This window comes from Neovison vison, chromosome 8 (genome assembly GCF_020171115.1).
Source record: "Neovison vison isolate M4711 chromosome 8, ASM_NN_V1, whole genome shotgun sequence".
NCBI lineage: Eukaryota > Metazoa > Chordata > Mammalia > Carnivora > Mustelidae > Neogale > Neogale vison.
Genome location: NC_058098.1, coordinates 132,809,630 through 132,825,960, shown reverse-complemented (window position 1 = coordinate 132,825,960; position 16,331 = coordinate 132,809,630).

The window sequence follows — 16,331 nt, the reverse complement described above, 5'->3', positions numbered from 1 at the left end:
ACCTCATACAGGACAATGGTTCCTTCTGCCGGTTTCTGACCATGGAGTCTTTGGTCCCGTTTCATCTTGGATTCATCTTTCCGTGCAGCCGCTGACTGACTGAGCAGTGGGCCAACTTTGGTGCAGGGCTGTCTCTGGCAGCCCCCAGCAGGGAGAGGGGAGACCAGGGCTGCCTGAGGCCCTGGGGACCCCCAGCCTCCTTTTTTCCTTCCTGTTCTCCAGCACCCAATGATACCTTCTTGTTGCTTTACAGGATGTGAATAGGGTTCTCTAATATTCTCTCTCTCTCTGTGTCGCATATTAGCTCTGTCTCTCCTAACTCAGTCCCACATTTATCCTGTGCCCCATTTCACTCATCAAGCACCATCTTTGGGCACAGCACCCCACCGGGGCTCAAAGGCAGGGCTGGGCCTTTCTCTTCCTTTATCACTTCTAAGGACTTACCACATGGAGGGGACATAGAGACATTAGTGACAGGGGAGAGCACAGGAACCTGAGATAGTCCACCTGGAAGGGCCAGGGGGGATCGTCTGGTCTTACCATCTCTGGTCAGCAGGGAGTTGGGTCTTGACACAAAGCTGGGCTACTCAGGACCCCACAGGGACTGTGTATTGAGGACCCATGTGCACTCACGTGTTGGGACCCGTGCAGGTGTGCCTAGCCCTGGAGGTGGCAGTGATGGGGGCAAGTTCCTCCGGCACTGAGGGGGGCCTTCTTCGCTCTGTGGCCTGCAAGTGCCCCACGTGTCCCTCACCCAGTACGGTGGCCCTGATCTGACCAGTTGCGGTGGCTTCATAGTACCTGCTTTCCCGCTGCTGGTAAGCCTTTGTTTTTTCTCCTTTTTAAAAAAGACGATTCCTTCCAGCTCTCCAGCCTCTTCAAGCTGCCCTGCACATCACTTAGGTGAAAAGCAAGCCATGAGACGGTTGAGAACTCTCACGGGGGAGGCCAATGCTGCCGACGAGGTGAGCCTGCCGTCAGCCTGAAGTCAGAGAAGCATCAGCTGAGTCTGGGCCCCTGCCTGCCCCGGGGCTAGGCTCAGACGGCCCAGGGGCACCCCAAGTAGAACCAAGGCAGAGGTGGAATCACAAGCTAGCTCTCCAGTCCCAGCTTGGGCTGCCGGGGTGCTCATGAATCTCCCTTTCCTTTAACCAGTGCGAACTTGAACTCGGGGCCAACGATCAGAAATCGGGCTGTTGTCCCAGAGCCAGTTTTCTGATTCAACGAGAGCAATGATGACAGATACGTTTTATCGAGTGCTTTCCCTAAAGCTGGGGCTCTGGGCTCATTATCTATTTTTACTGGCCCCAGATTTCTTCAGAGGAGGCCATACTGTGCCTTCACTTTACAGATGAGGAAAGGGAGACTTAAGGAAGTTCTGAGAAATGTCCCCAGAGTGTCACCCAGTGATTCTGAGCCTGGGGTTGGAACCTTCATATCTCGGAGTCTCGGAGCTCCTGTCCCTTCAGCTACCCGGCCCTGCATCCCTGGAAAGAATCCTGAAGAACGCCCTTCCCCCTCCCACCCTGCCCTGGCTGCTGGCCCACCAGGCCTGTAAGCTCAGCCCCATCCCTTTGTCTCGCCCTGAGAGGCCAAGGTAGGCCCGGGCTGGTAACGGGAGTCCCTCGGGGTCGGGGCGCGGATGGCCGCACCAGTGCACTCGGGCCTCAGGCCGGAGATCAAACAGGCCAGCCTCCAGACAGAGCTCCCGTAAATCAGCCCTCAAAGAGACCCAGTTCCAAATGACCGGCGGACTCGACAATTCCCACAGACACCCAACACCGCCATCCCGTCCTCCCTGCTGCCCCTCGGGGGTGAGCCGTGCCCCTCGCACACCCTGGGAACCCAGACACCGAGCCCTCGCAGGCTTCAGCCCCCCCACTCTGGGCCTTTTCTGAGGCCGAGCTTCGGATCGGGGTCCCTTTAGGACCCGGTGCTGTCACACCGTCAGGGACACGGGGTACAGTGACCGAGCCCAGTTTCAAAGCTCGCGGCCCCTTCCTGGCTGTTCGACGTGAGGCGGTTAAACACTACGTCTTGTAACACAGGCACACCAAGAGGGACCTTGTGCTGATGCCAGGAGACGAGCAGGGATTGACGCCCAAAAGCCCGGATGGACGGCTGACCCCTAAGTGAGGCTAGTGCCCTTGCCCGCGCCAGCCGTCCCCAAGAGGATGTCACCAGCCTCAGCTCGTGTCACCTTCACCACGCCCAGCAGAGCGGGCCTGACTGTCCCTGCTGACCAAGGAATTAGAGAGGTTCCGTGATTTCACCAAGGTCCCTCGGTGCAAAGTGTCAGCCTTGGGACTTGAATTTGGCTCTACCTGAGTTCCCTCTTCTCTTCCTGCTCCTTGGGTTAGCTTGGCTCGAAGAGATTTGTCCCTCAAATGACTGATGACCTTCTGAATAATCTCCCCCCTAAAGCCATCGCACCAGTCATGGTCCCTAACGCTTGAATCCCTGCGTTGTTTTGAGAGACCACAGACAGAAGGGTTTGCAAACACGCTCCGCAGGGTGTCCTCCAAGGGAACCCGGCTGCATCTCCCACGACGGGCGACCCACTGTATGTCTCGGAAGAGCTCGGGTATCGTTAGGAGACCTTCCCCGGCCGTTTGGTGACACACGGGGGCTAAGATGTGGCGGCCGGGAGTCGCAGGCTTTCCTGGGCCCCCCCGTGGAGGCGACTGCAGAGATGACCTGCTCCGTGGCCTTCACACCTCCGAGCCAGCTCAGGCAGCTCTGGAGCAGCGGCCCCTGCCCCAGGGATGCCGGGGGGTCCCGGCAGACCCCCTCTCACCCCTGGGGCCTGCTTCTCATCTCCCAGCGCCACGGGCAGTAACCCTTCGTCTTGTGAAAGCCGAAGAGGGAGGAATGTCACATGAAAGGTGCCCGGGGAGGCCTGGCCAGCGTCAGGCCACCCGGTGGCAGGTGCCAGGTGGTTAGCATTAATGGAGTCCGAGGGGGTGGGGACTGGAGTCCAGAGGGTTTCTGGGGAGGGAGCCGGCGCTGTCCCTGACTGCCCCCATGGCCATGGTCACTGAGAAAGGCCTGCAGAGTTCCTCGACTTACCTCCGGCACACACGTCCTTGCCTGCCTCTGCTACAGTGCTCCCTTCCGTGACCTTCTTCTCATGGACATGGTCCTAAAGGCTCCCTAACTGGGCTCCAGGCTCCGGGCTTGGGGCCTTCACGCTGCCACCCTGCTCTTCCTGAGACACAGTCTGAGCCTGTTACTCTCTTCCCTGGGGGCCCTGCGTGTCTGCCTGAGGCCTCCAGGTTCGTGGTAAGGCACCAGGGGCTCTGAATGCCCAGCCCGCCCCCTCCCCCCAGCACCTGCCGTGTTCCAGCCCACCGCAGTGCCCACCGCGTGCGCACGCCCAACACCCGTCTTCTCTAGCGCCGCACGCCTCGCGTGATCAGACAGAAGGACAGTGTGCTCCCGTCCACTGTGCCGGGCAATCGGAGAGCCCAAGCTAGTGTGAGGGGTGCTGCTCCCCGCTCCCTCTCTCTGAGCAGTGATTTCCCAAATTAGGCGGAAGCCCAGAAGAAGGTGTGAATCAGGAGTGCCGGGGCCTGTTGGGCAGGTTCGGGGGGGCCTGGGCACTGGTGGTTATTACTGAAATATGTCAGTTTGAAACTCCCTTGTTCCCCCTTGATTGGATAGAACGTTCCAGATTCAATTAGTCCCCAGATACTTATGAGGTTTCATTATTCTAGTTTCCCTATTTTTGAAACGTTTTAGATATTTCCTAAAATACAAAGTAAAAAACAAATGGAAAAATAACAACCTCCTCATCCCCTGCTTCCCCACCCGGGGCTGCCTGTGCCCCTTTCTTGAGGTGAAGCAGCTCTTACCCAGACTTCTTCCCTGTTCCTACAGAATAAAAGCCAACCTCGGCGCCTGGTGTTAATGTCCTTCTTGACTCATGCTGCCTTTACGTCCCACTGTGACCTTGACGTGCCCGACGCTCTGGCCACGTGGACCGTTTGCTTCTGTCAGTCTCCAGTCCCACTTCCCTTTCTCTCCGTCCGTGCCCTGGCCGAGGCGGGCAGACGGGTTTCAAGAGCTGAGAGGATCTGGAAGGTTTTCATGGAGGTGGTGTGTGGGGGGCGAGCCTTGGAGGGGAAGTAGTAACATCCATGCCTCAAAGGTGGGATGCAGAGGAGAGGGGGCGAGGAGGCCAGGCTGGGGGGCTCTGGGGGCCACGGGGGGCTGCAGGTGCCTCTGTTCTCCGGCAGCGGGAGCCACGAGGTGGTGCGACCAAGAGAGAGACCCCTTCAGCTTTGCATTCTGAAGAGCTCCTGCGGACAGTTCCGTGGAAAATGACTTTAGAGAGGGAAGAATCAAGACTTGAGGAAGGCAAGGGACTTGCTCTAGTCCAGCGTGAGGTGACAAAGGAGGGACACTTAGGAGGACTTAGTGTTGTGGTGAGGGAGAGGGGACAGGGCCCAGGGCAGCCCCTCCATTCCCGCAGGAGTGAAGGAAATGCTGAGGAAGAGAAACGGATGGAGAGAGGATGCGTTCACTTCTAGAACATTCTCAAATTGTCTTTAATAAGAGCCTTCTAAGGGTGCAGTATGAAAACACATAATCTTAGGGCCTGCCACTCACCTATGGCCTCAGGATATTTGGAGAGAGGGGCCCGAAAATCCATGTTTCAAAATGCACCTCAGGTAACTTTTAGGATCCACTGGGTTTGGGAAACACGCTCACAGGGGTCAGCACGCTGCCTGGCTTAGGCCGGGCCTCCTCCCTGGGGGGTAAGGCCCCCAGCCCATGGTTCTGCCCTCAGAGCCCTGCTCAGTGCCTGGTGGGGCCCACGGTCAGTGTCTGTGGGAGGAACGAACCCATCTCCAGCCCAAGACGAATTATTTCCTCTCATGAACTTTGGTGAGTATCAGCCATGTCTTTGACCCGTGGCGTTGGCTGGCCGGTCCTATGGTGTGATTTGTCTGAGTTTTAATCAGACTTTCTTATTGGATCTCAGCATCTGCCTGGTGGCTTCCAGGGCTTCCTGAGGGGACAGCAGGTCCCGTGTGCTCCCTATCTTCCAAACTGAACCACCAGAGGCTCTACCTTTCGGTTAAGTTGAGCAATAGTGAAAAATAATTGCTTTTTTTTTTTTTTTAATAAGAGAGGAAATGTTACCAATGGCAAGGTCTTCAAAAGGCCACTTCGCAAACTCAAAATTTACTTGAAAGCGCACAATCTTTTGCTGGAGGCCAGGCTTGGTATGTTTCTGATTACACCGGTGACCCTCACCCTGAAAAGCCTTTGTAGATGGGCCTTTTTTTCTAGACAACCTACCGATGAGCAAATGATCTAACAGATTTCACACCACATAAATTTCAGCCTAATAAACGGCTTCAAATTCAGAGCTCCTCATTCTGGGTTCAGAGAGGTAGTCTTTTTACAAAAGCAATCATGGAGACAATTAATAAACCCACACACACAGCACCGGGAAAGAGTGAATTCTGTCCCCATGCCCTGATCCCCTGTCCCCAAACTCCAAATGACTAGCTTCCGGAAATGCAGATTTGCCTCGAGCTTCGCATGGGTGTGGAAAACACGTCTGAGGGAAGGTCTACTTGGCAGCAAACATCTTCTGCCCTGACCAGAACCGTAGCCACGAGCCACATGGGGCTATTTCAATTTACATGTATTCAATTTACATGTATTAATTAAAATTAAAAATCTTGTTCTTCTGTTGCACCAGCCACATTTCAAGTGCTTGATGTTGAACCATTTTCTTTCCACCAACCACATGGTTGAAACAACCCCATGTTGCCAGTAGCTGCTGAATTACAACACAGAAAAGAAGACTCCCAGCACCCCAGAAAGTTCTATTGGACAGAGCTGGACTGTTCTCCAGAAAAACCACTCAGGGTCCAAAGTGCTTCTGTTTTGTCTCAATTATCAGTAGCTCTTACCCCTGGCTGTGTTTTATTACATTAGCCTAGGTAAGCAAAATGAGAAGTTTATACTGAAGAAGAATGTAGATTAAAAAAAAAATCTATTGTTAATGAGAAAGAAGGGAACTTTGTTTCCAATCTGCTGATGAGCTCATTTTCTTTCCATTCTTTACTATTTTGGGTGGCATATTTACAGCTTTGGGGATGAACAATCTTGATTATTCAGGGCCAGGAAAATAAAATCTGCTTTCTCATCCCAGTAAGATAATTCTTCTGTCTGAATTAACTAGGTAATTGCTCTGGCTGGTTGTCCTTGGGCTTCTGAAGGCAAGCACACATAGAACCTACGAGGGATGGTAAGGGCCTTGGAGAGCCCTGAGGTCCCCAGCTCCTGTAGGGCTGGCCAAGGCAAGAATGGGGAGCACTTATCGAAGGCCACATGGCTAGCTCGTGGCAGAGGGGGTCCTCCTGACTCCTGTTCCCAGCCCATTCTCCTTAGCAAACAACATAAAACCTCTCTTTTGACCCTTGCACCTTGGTCTAAGTCGCTATAAATGGAGAAAGACTTGCTCTTGCAAGGTAGGAGGAGCTGATTCAAAGCCAAGTCCAATCAGGAGCTGGTGGGACCGCAGAGGTCCTGGGAGATGTGGGCGTGGGTCTAAGCGGTTGTAGGTCAGCCCAAAGCTGGTTTTCTTAGCTTCTACAGGGGCAGATGGGTTTTGTTTCATAAGATGAGGGACTCTCCAAACATGAGAAGGGGGTTTGGTGGGGGACAGACAGCCAAAGTAATGACAAGTGTCCCCTAACCTTTATCCACAGGTGATGATGTCTGCTTACATGTTTCTGTCCCATGCCTCCAGACTGCTCTATTTTGCTTTCTGTCCAATATCTTTTGAGGAGGTATTTTAAAGACACCTCAAGTTTAACATACCCCAAACTATTGAAAACTCTTCTCAAATTTGAATCTTCCTATGCACCTGGTTAATGAAGGACACCACCATCATTTGACTTAAACCACCTGGAGTCTCGGCAGCATCCTCAAGTCCTCCCTCTCTTCTTCTTCCCAGAGCCGATCCATCACCAGACTCTGCACGTTTGACCTCCCAAACACCTCATGGGACTGTCACATCTCTCCATATCCTTGGTCATTGCCATGCTGGGCTATTGCTATAGGCCCCCACTGGTAAACCAGTTCCAATGTTCCGCATTGAAGCAGAGTGTTATCTTTGAAGTGAAATCTAACGTGTCATCTCCCCATTTGCAAACCTTTAAAGACTTCCATTGACCTTAGGAGAAGGCAAAGCTCCTGGGTTAACTTCAAAACCTTATATGACATGCCCCTTCCTCTCCTCAGATGCACCTCTCCACCCTTCCCTGCTTTTCCCCATTTCAGATACATCCTTTGGCAGGTGCAAGTTCTCACAACCTTGTGCTTCTTTCTCCCATAGAAACGGAGCAGTTCCGTCTGGCTGAAACACTCCTCTCCACCCACCCCCCCAGGGCTTGGCCATCAACTCCACTCACATCCTATTTCCATTCAGGCATTACTTCCTTAAGAGCATCTTCCATCACCTCCCTGTCAAGGTCAAATCCCTAGTATAGTTTAAAAAAAAATTTATTTATTTATTTGACAGACAGAGAGAGCATAAGCAGGGGGAGCGACAGGCAGAGAGAGGGAGAAGCAAGCTCCCCGCTGAGCAGACAGTTGGATTCGGGGCTCGATCCTAGGATTCTGGGATTCCAAAGGCACATGCTCAACTGACTGAGCCCCCCAGGCGTCCCTAGGACAGGTTCTCAGAGCACCACAGACCTCTCCTCCAGAGCTCACATTACTGCTGCTGTGTCATTTTTAGTTGTGAGGTAACTGGACATTTAGGTTGTAAGCTCCGTGCTGGCAGGGTTCCTGCCGGCGTGCTCACCAAAGAACCCCCGGCCTGGCCCAGAGCGAGCGGGTGCGATGGGGGCTGGATGAATGCAGGCCGCATGAAGGAGACACGCTACTAAGTCAGCCTTGAGTTTGAGTCTTGATTCCACGACTTCCTTAGCTGTGATCGTGAACAATCACTTACTCCCTCTGAGTCACTTACTGACTCAGATACCTAAAACACAGAAGATCCTGATGCTTGCTTTGTAGGAACTTAACGAGGACAAAGGACACAAGTGTGAGAGGGCCCTAAAGTAGTTACTGTGTCTGGTACAAGGCAGGCACCCAAGTGATGCTTGTAGACATCATGCAGATGGCCTGCCCCGTGGAAGACTAGCTATCCCAGTCAACAGCCTTGGAAGTCTACATTTTGGTTCGTACTGGTTTGTGTCTGTTTGCAACCAGAAATCCTACGTGGGATAAAGCTCTAGTCCAGACTCACAAAGTAAAAGCATTGCCTTCCAAGTTCAAGACACTGCTGCTTCTAATACTAGCTCATTCCATTCCATAAGCATGTCAACCCTCTGGGCTGTGTATTATTATTCTTGTCTTACCCGGAGGAAAATGAGACACAGTCAAGCTAAGTAACTTGTTGAAGACCACACAGGTAACAGGTGTCCGAGCCGGGACTCAAACCCAAGTCGTCCTTGCTCTACGTCCTCGCATTCTGCTATTTTATCTATATTTTGGAGAATTAACTCCAAAGAAGTTAAAAGGTGAGCTAACAAAATGCTGGCAATACGTTCATAAACCACCCCATCCACCGCCACCACCAAGATCCAAATTACGTAAAAGAAAGAAATGTACAGGTGCTCATCCCATGCACTGAAAAAAGACTGCAAAGGAACAGAACAGCACTGATTTCTGAGCGATAGCATTTTGGATAGTCCACTTTTTTTTTCTTCTTTTGCTTTTCATCGATTTCCTACATTTTCAACACTATAAAAATGTATTCTAATTAACATCTAAAAAACCAAACCTTACGTTTCTGAAAAGTGCCTTTCCTCTTAGTAAAATAAGAAAAAGAAGGACAAAGAAAGCAAAAAGCACCACTCGATGCAAATCCAAACAGGAAAGGAAGAGAAGGGAGCATGATGTCATCGGGGTACCTAGAGCTTTGCTGACGAGGCCTGTGACTGCGCACCGGTGCTCTGGGCCTGAGCAATAGCTGAAATTCTCATTTTCCTGCAAAGCTCTGGGAGTTTTCAGTAATAAATAACCTTGGACCACAATTAGCTCACTCAGTATCGAGCGATAACGGTAGAGGCTGATCATGAATTCGATGTCTGCAAAAAGCCTTGAGGGGGCATTTCGGGCTCTAGCCTGAGCTTGGCTGTCTCCCCTCCCCACGTGGCTTGGAGAATCACTGGCCTCTTCTTCTGCCAAATGGGAAACCTGCCAAAAATGGAGCTGTATCTGTTTGGAAATCTGCTGTGAGTTGCAAGAACATCAGTGAGTCCTTGCTGTTGTTTAAGTGTCTGACATGAGTCCATTCCTGGAAACTTCTGGGCCAGCCCGTGGATTAGATATTAATACCACCCACCCCTTGTACCAGGAGGAAAAGGAGGTGCAGAGTACTTAAAGGGCCTGCCCGCGATCCCATCATTGATAAGTAGAGAGCTAGGACGCAAGCCTAGAGAGTCAGGACTTAGCACGACGGGTCAGTAGAGAGCTAGGAGGCGAGAGCAGACTGGATGTCTAGTGAATTCTGTGTGGTTGCGAGGACCCCCTGTGCCAGGGGACATCTTTCAGCCCGCGATACAGAAAAGTGCTTGGAACAGCTCAAAAACACGAACAAAATGCAAGCTGTGAGTTTGGGGGCATTTTCAAGGAAATGGCTTCTTGGTTTGGGGCAATGTTTTTGAATGCTTGGTGATTAGGAAATAGGTATAAACCTAGGAAAAGATGCACATAAATAAAACATTTAAAGTTTCCACCAAGAGCACAGGAGAGTCCCCAAACAGGAAGAGACACTCCTTACCCAATAAAGTAGTGATTTTGCATTTCTATGTCCTGTCCCGGCCATGAGCCACTCAGACAGCAGGTACGTTGCGCAGCCGGGTTTATGAAGACGGCCAGGCCGAAGAAGCGTGCGGCTCTTTCCCCTGTCCACACATCTGTCTATCACCCATGTGTCTAGCGAGCAGAAATGTGGGTAAATCCATACTCCAGAGGGGAGTTAGTCACCTCTGATAGGAATCAGACAGTGTCCCCAAGGCGTCTTGGGGGAAAAGACCTACAGTGGTCACCTGGTTGCCCCCTCTCGCCTCTTCCACCGAAACGGCTGCCGACGGACGAGGTGAGGCTCTGTTTGCAAGGACCTCCCGGAAAAAGGACGATCTGGCCTCCCCCCTGAGAAGCCCTCATCCGTCCTTCATCAAAATGTGTCGGGCCCGTGGAAGAGCTGCAACAGAGGCTTATCAAGGTGGGATTTATTTACTTACTGTCCAAGTCAGTTCCCATCAGATGGGCTTGTTGCTCTCTCCACTCACCGGCTGGAGAGCGGAGGTGACAGATGACTCCATTGCTTACTTAACCAACCATAAACAGGACTTGAAAGAAGGGGGTTCGCTGCTCACCGCTCATCTTTGGGGAATCTGACGAGCATCAAATTGCCGGCAAACCTCTGCTCACTATCGAAAACGCCTTTTCTGCTTTCGCCCTCTTTCTGTTCCCACAGGAAGGCGTTTACCGCGGCAGCACAGACTCACTAATTTCAGGGTGAAGAGAGCGGGATAGTGTGGATTTTAGCTGGAAAGTTGTGTCCAGTCTAAATGGCCTGGAGCTGATCAAAGTTTTCTTTCCTGGCAGCTGACAGAATTTTGTGGAAACTTCAGCGTATTCAGTTTTCCCCAAACCCCTGAAATTCAGATTATCTAGAATTCAGACTACAGTAAGGTTAAGTTATAATGAAGTTATTGTATCTGAATAATGGTTGGGATCTCGACGACACACACACAGAGTAACACGTTCCACAGTTCATGGAATAATTTCAAGGGATGTGGTTCCTCTCCACATTACCCTTCCCCCAAGACCGCTTCACTTCCTGCGCCAGAACAAGAGAGAAGATGGGACGCTGACTACATGGGCTAAACCAACTGCTGTGACAGCTGCTGGGCTTCTAGAAACATGACTTAATGAGATTAGCCGAACAAGCCTGCACGAGTTACGTCATCACCCCGGGTGAGACAGTGGAGGCGAAGACCGGTGATGTGTGGTACTCAACCTCTCACTCGTGTGGCTCGTGTCACAGCTGGGCTTCAAGCCTGAGACTCATGAAACCGAAACCCAGGCTCCTCCTCTTGCTTTTGTCATATCTGCCAGAATGTGGGGACTGATGAGTGGTCGGAGAGGTCAAGGACGGTCACCAGAGGCGCGCGCAGGCCTAGCTGTCTATGCGTGTGTGTATGTGTGTGTGTGTGCGCGTGCGCGTGTGTACATGCATATATGTTCCTGTGTGTATGTGTGTGCACATGCGCATGTGTCTGAATATGTACATGCGTACATGTGCTTGTGTGTGTGTCTGTCTCTGTGTGCATGTGTGTATATGTATGTGTGTGCACATGCATGTGTGCATGTGGGAAGTGGCTGACGTACAAGAAGCTAAAGGATTAAAGAAAAAAACGAAGATTAGGATAAAATATGCTGAGAGAAATTATTACTCGGGGTGTGACAAAAGTAAAATAAAGAACACAGCGGGGAGAAAAGGGCATGATACCGTAGACTCCTTTAGCATGGAAAGGGTCGAAAGGTGAGGTTCTACGCATGTAACAGCTCACACTGAAGAACGCACCTGTGTGGTACCTACCCCATTTCTGGAATCAACGAGTGCCCTTTTAATGGGCTAATATCCCACTTGGAGGAAAATAAGCCTTTTTGGCTAGTGAGCGTGGTATGGGTAGGTGTGCGATGGGAAAGCCCTGTTCCTCCCCGACTGGCTGGAGCCCGGTGGACACTTCTGGCGCCCCCTCTCCCATGGGATCTGTGGGCTGCCAAGCCGGGCAGGTGTTGCCCAGGCCCTTGGGTCCCCAGCTGTGTGGCATTAGTTAGAATGTCATTTAACAACGTGTTGAGACCTCCTTGGGGCCATCAGACCTCATGCCATTCCCTCTGCATTCTCAAGTCATTGGGGGTGCTGGAAAGAGTAAGTTAGTCCGTGGTCTGAAGGGCCAGGGCTTAAAACCACGACACACAGATTCGGTGTGACCATCAGTCCCTCGGCTTCTCGGTCTATACTACGTGGATTGTCCCTTTAGTGATGGAGCACTTCTGTGGGGGTCGGGGGGCGGTGGGAACTAGGTGCCTGGGCCTACCACTCGCCAATTGCACTCCTAGGTCGGCGCCCAAAGAATTGAAAACAGGCGTTCAGACAAAAGCTTGCGCAAGGTCACGGCCGTCCCATACACCGTAGCCAAAAGGTAGCAGCAACGCAAATGTCCTGAGACCCACGGGTGACGCACCACCAGGCCGCACGTGCAGAGAGCGGCGCCATCGTCAGCCGTGAAACCAGATGGAGTGTCGAGCGCGCGCTGTGACACGGATGGACAGTGAGGACATGCCAGGTGAAGAGGGAGGGACGCAAAAGTCACAGACGGGGTGGTTCCATCCGCATGAGATGCACCAGCACAGCCGAATCTCTAGAGACAGAAGCAGATGAGCCCTTGTCAGGTGCTGGCGGGGAGCAGGGACAGGACGGAGGAGGACACGGTTTCCTTTCGGGGTGATGAAAATATTCTGGACGTAGAGGGTCCTGGTAGGCGCAGGGCGTGGCGAAATGTACTAAGTGCCGCTTTAAGAGGGTTACAACGGTGGATTTTATGTTAGGTGCATTTTACCATGGTATTTAAAAAAAAAAAAAAAAGGGCACCTGGGTGGCTCAGTGGGTTAAGCCGCTGCCTTCGGCTCAGGTCATGATCTCAGGGTCCTGGGATCGAGTCTCGCATCGGGCTCTCTGCTCGGCAGGGAGCCTGCTTCCCTCTCTCTCTCTCTCTCTCTCTCTCTGACTGCCTCTCTCTCCATCTACTTGTGATCTCTTTCTGTCAAATAAATAAGTAAAATCTTTAAAAAAAAAAAAAAAAGAGGATGGAGCCGTGAATGCATCTACAGCACTCCACCGTCCTGCTGCTGGACGCTGGTTTTTAAATCCGAAGGGAACCTTCTCGGAGGACATGTTCCTGTGTGCGGAGGTCGGTCCTCACCGCCGGGCCTCGAACCCGCTCTGGGCAGGGATCCGTCTGCCTGGGGCCGGCGGCTCACACAGCCTGTGAGTCTCGGCCTGCCCACCCGTAGGGTCTCCACGCTGCTAGACAAAGACCCTTTCTTTCCCCGTGGTCAGGAGGAGCGGAGGGGGCACCGTGGAGGCATAAACACGGGCAGGAAGGCAGGCCGCCTGAAAGCTTCCAAAAGCCCCTTTCTGACAAATGAAAAATGTTGGTGACTTTAAGTCACAGGCCAGGCTTTTAACAACCCTCGGCGTATTTATTTAACCCAGTAAATATGTTTATTAGCGAGCCGCCGCCTTTGTAGAGCAGGTAATGGATTCCCCATATGTTTCTGCTTTGCAGAGCGGGGCCCGTCGGCCAACACCTAGTCTCCCCCAGCCTCCGAGGTGGAGGCCCGGCGCGCGGCCTCTTTACGGCCCGGCCCCTCCGTGCGCGTAATTACCGCCCTTCCCGGACAGAAGGAGCTCCCCGGGCCGCGGCCCTAACTGGTCCCCACGTTCCACTACCAAAGGGCATGTCTCAGAGGGGGGAAGAGAGGGGTAATAAAGCCTTCACGTTATTAACTTTTTCTTTCTGAAAAGCAGCCTGAAAAATACCACCGCACCACATTAAAGGCCTTACGTGAGAGAGGCCTCTGCCTAATGAGGGGCTGGGACCCCGGCCCCCTGCGAGCGCTCCGAGGGCCCCCGGGAGCGGAACCTTGATACCACGCTCGGGGCCATGGGCGTGAGGCCGCGCGGGGGTCGGGCTGGGGTTTGCACCTGACTCGCCGTACCCCCCTCCCAGCCCCCCACCGGCAGGGTGCCACCCAGAGGCCGGGCCCTCCCCTCCCTGCAAGGGCTCCTTCCCTCCAGGGCTTTGGAAGGCCATGCAGGAGGTGACGGGGAAGAGGGCTGATGCCATCAGAATGGCGGGCTTCCGGACAGGTGTGGAAGATCCTGAGCAGCGGCCCCAAGGTGTGAGGTGAGAGCCCCTGGGCCAAGCTCTCCACCCCCAGAAAGCTCTGCCTCAGTGTGGGAGGCCCCAGGGCAACTGAGGTGTGGCCCAAGATGCCCCCCAGGGTCCTCTCCCCAGGTCTCACATGTAGATTCCCAGCCAGCAGAAGGATTTTGAACTTCTGATACATTTGGGTGTCTTGGCAGTGGGGGAAATTGCCTCCCTGGGCATTCCGGCCAAGTGCAGAGCTGGGCTAGATGCTGGTGGGGCAGTGGGAAGAAAGGGACCAGGAATAATGACGAACGGTTTGGGCCTCAGAGCTCCATTTTGCTGACCTTGAGTGGGTCTCTGCCCTCAGGCCCTTACGGCCTCATGAGTTGACTTTGAGCTCCCTCATCCACACCGCAAGGCCATGTGCTGAGGAGGCCATCAGCAGCCCCGGGGGTGGGGAGGTGGAGGCTCTCCTGCCCCTCTGCCACACCCTCGAACTGGTCTAAGGACTCACCTGTCACTGGATGAGAAGGAAAACAGGCATAGCCTTGGGTCTGGAGAAAGCGGAGGAGCCCATCTCGATTCTAGAATCCTGCTGGAGGCAGCCTGCCAGGTCTGGCGGACTTCACCAGCCCTGCTCTCTGGAAAGATTGCCTCCTCTCCCGGAGCTCCTAGTGGTAGGGAACTACTTTCTTATCGTCTTCCCCATCATAGTGCTGACATCACGGTCCCACCAAAAATAGGCCCTGATCTAGAGCTATTGGGTCCAGTTGTGCAGGCTGTGCACTGACCATTCCTTGGGGTTCAACACTCTGTTGTCTATATGATGGACCCCGTAGACGCGTGTAGTGTGAAAGCTCTGCCAATCAACGGAACTCCTGATGGGATAGCCGGCAGTGCCCACTGCACATTCTGCGTGGATGAGGGAGGGAAGGCCGGGGAACCTTGGTTCAACTGGAATTTAATTTCCTTTTGTGATTAATAAAGCAATGCTGCCTGCCTTATCTCCTCTGATTCTCTCCGTGGGAGCAGGTGGGCATCAACCATTCCATTTTACATATGGGTAAAGAGAGGACCACCCAGGGTATTCTAGAGCTAGGACCTGGGTCAGCTGAGATCTTGCCCTGCACAGTGCGCAGCCTGCAGGACCCCTCCTCCTCTCTCCTTTGCCGGGGAAGGATCTTCAGGCCTCTGCCTCATCTGCGTCTGTGTATCCCTGGGAGGGAGCTGTTTGCAGGCACCTCAGCTCTGGCTTCAGATCCCAACTCTGCTCCCTGATTGCTTGTCTGCAAGTTCGTTCGTTCGTTCCTTCCTTCACTAACTCATTCAACAAGTATTTACTGGGTGCCTGCTGTGTACCAGGCATGCGTGTAGGCCCCAGGGATGCCCAAGTAAGCAATGTGCACACACACACGCACGCGCACACACACAACCCTGCAGCAAGGGCTCCAGAGCGTTGTAGCCATGCGGTGACCTCTCCCCAGGGATCAGAGGAGGAGGTCAAGCTCTCTCTCTGGGCAGCCTCAGCCCTTGGGAGCAGGCAAGGGAGGCATGGGAAAACCATCCGTTCATCCCCGTGCTTACACTTCCTGGCCTGGGGTGGCTGAGGGTTTCACGCTTGAGCTGGTGATAATGTGTCCCACCACCCAGTGCTTGTGACATTAACATCCGTACTTGTCTTGGTGAATGATTTTCCCCCATACACAGAGCATTTCCTGCACCAAGGCACCGTGCGCTGTTTATTTATGGGGTCACTAAAGGAAGGGAGATGCCAGTTTCCTGGTATATGAAATGGGGGTGGGGGTGGGGCAGCTTGGAACAGTTCTCGGTCCATAGGAGAGAGATTGCAATCGTTCAATTAAAAGGTTGATGTGAATGACCTCAAACGGTGCTCAGTGTGTAGCACGCCATCAGAAAAAATGCTACCTATGTTTGTGTTTATGTTATCGGAGACATCTAATTCCACACGAGGAAGGAACAGGTCTTCGCTTGCAAAAGATCAAAATGCCTGCCGGTCTCTGCTCCATCATTATTTCAGAGGGGGGCTATCAGGTACGGGCGAGAAGAGAGAGGATTGGTGGTCTCAGTATGAAACTCCTGGCCCCTCTGCGTGGCACAGTCCCAGCACGTTCCAGCCCTCGCCAGTCTGCAACAACCCCTGTCTCCTCCAGAAACTTCCCTGACGTTTGAAAGGGGGAAATCGGAACAGGCACGCCGAGCGTCTGGGCTGGAATTCTGCGAGGCAGCAGCTCCTTGCGTGTTTGCCCATCAAAGGCTGCTTGTTGGGACAGCGGAGAGGGGGAGAGGAGAAGAATTTGTGGGTAGCAGGGAACTGGTGAGTGCACG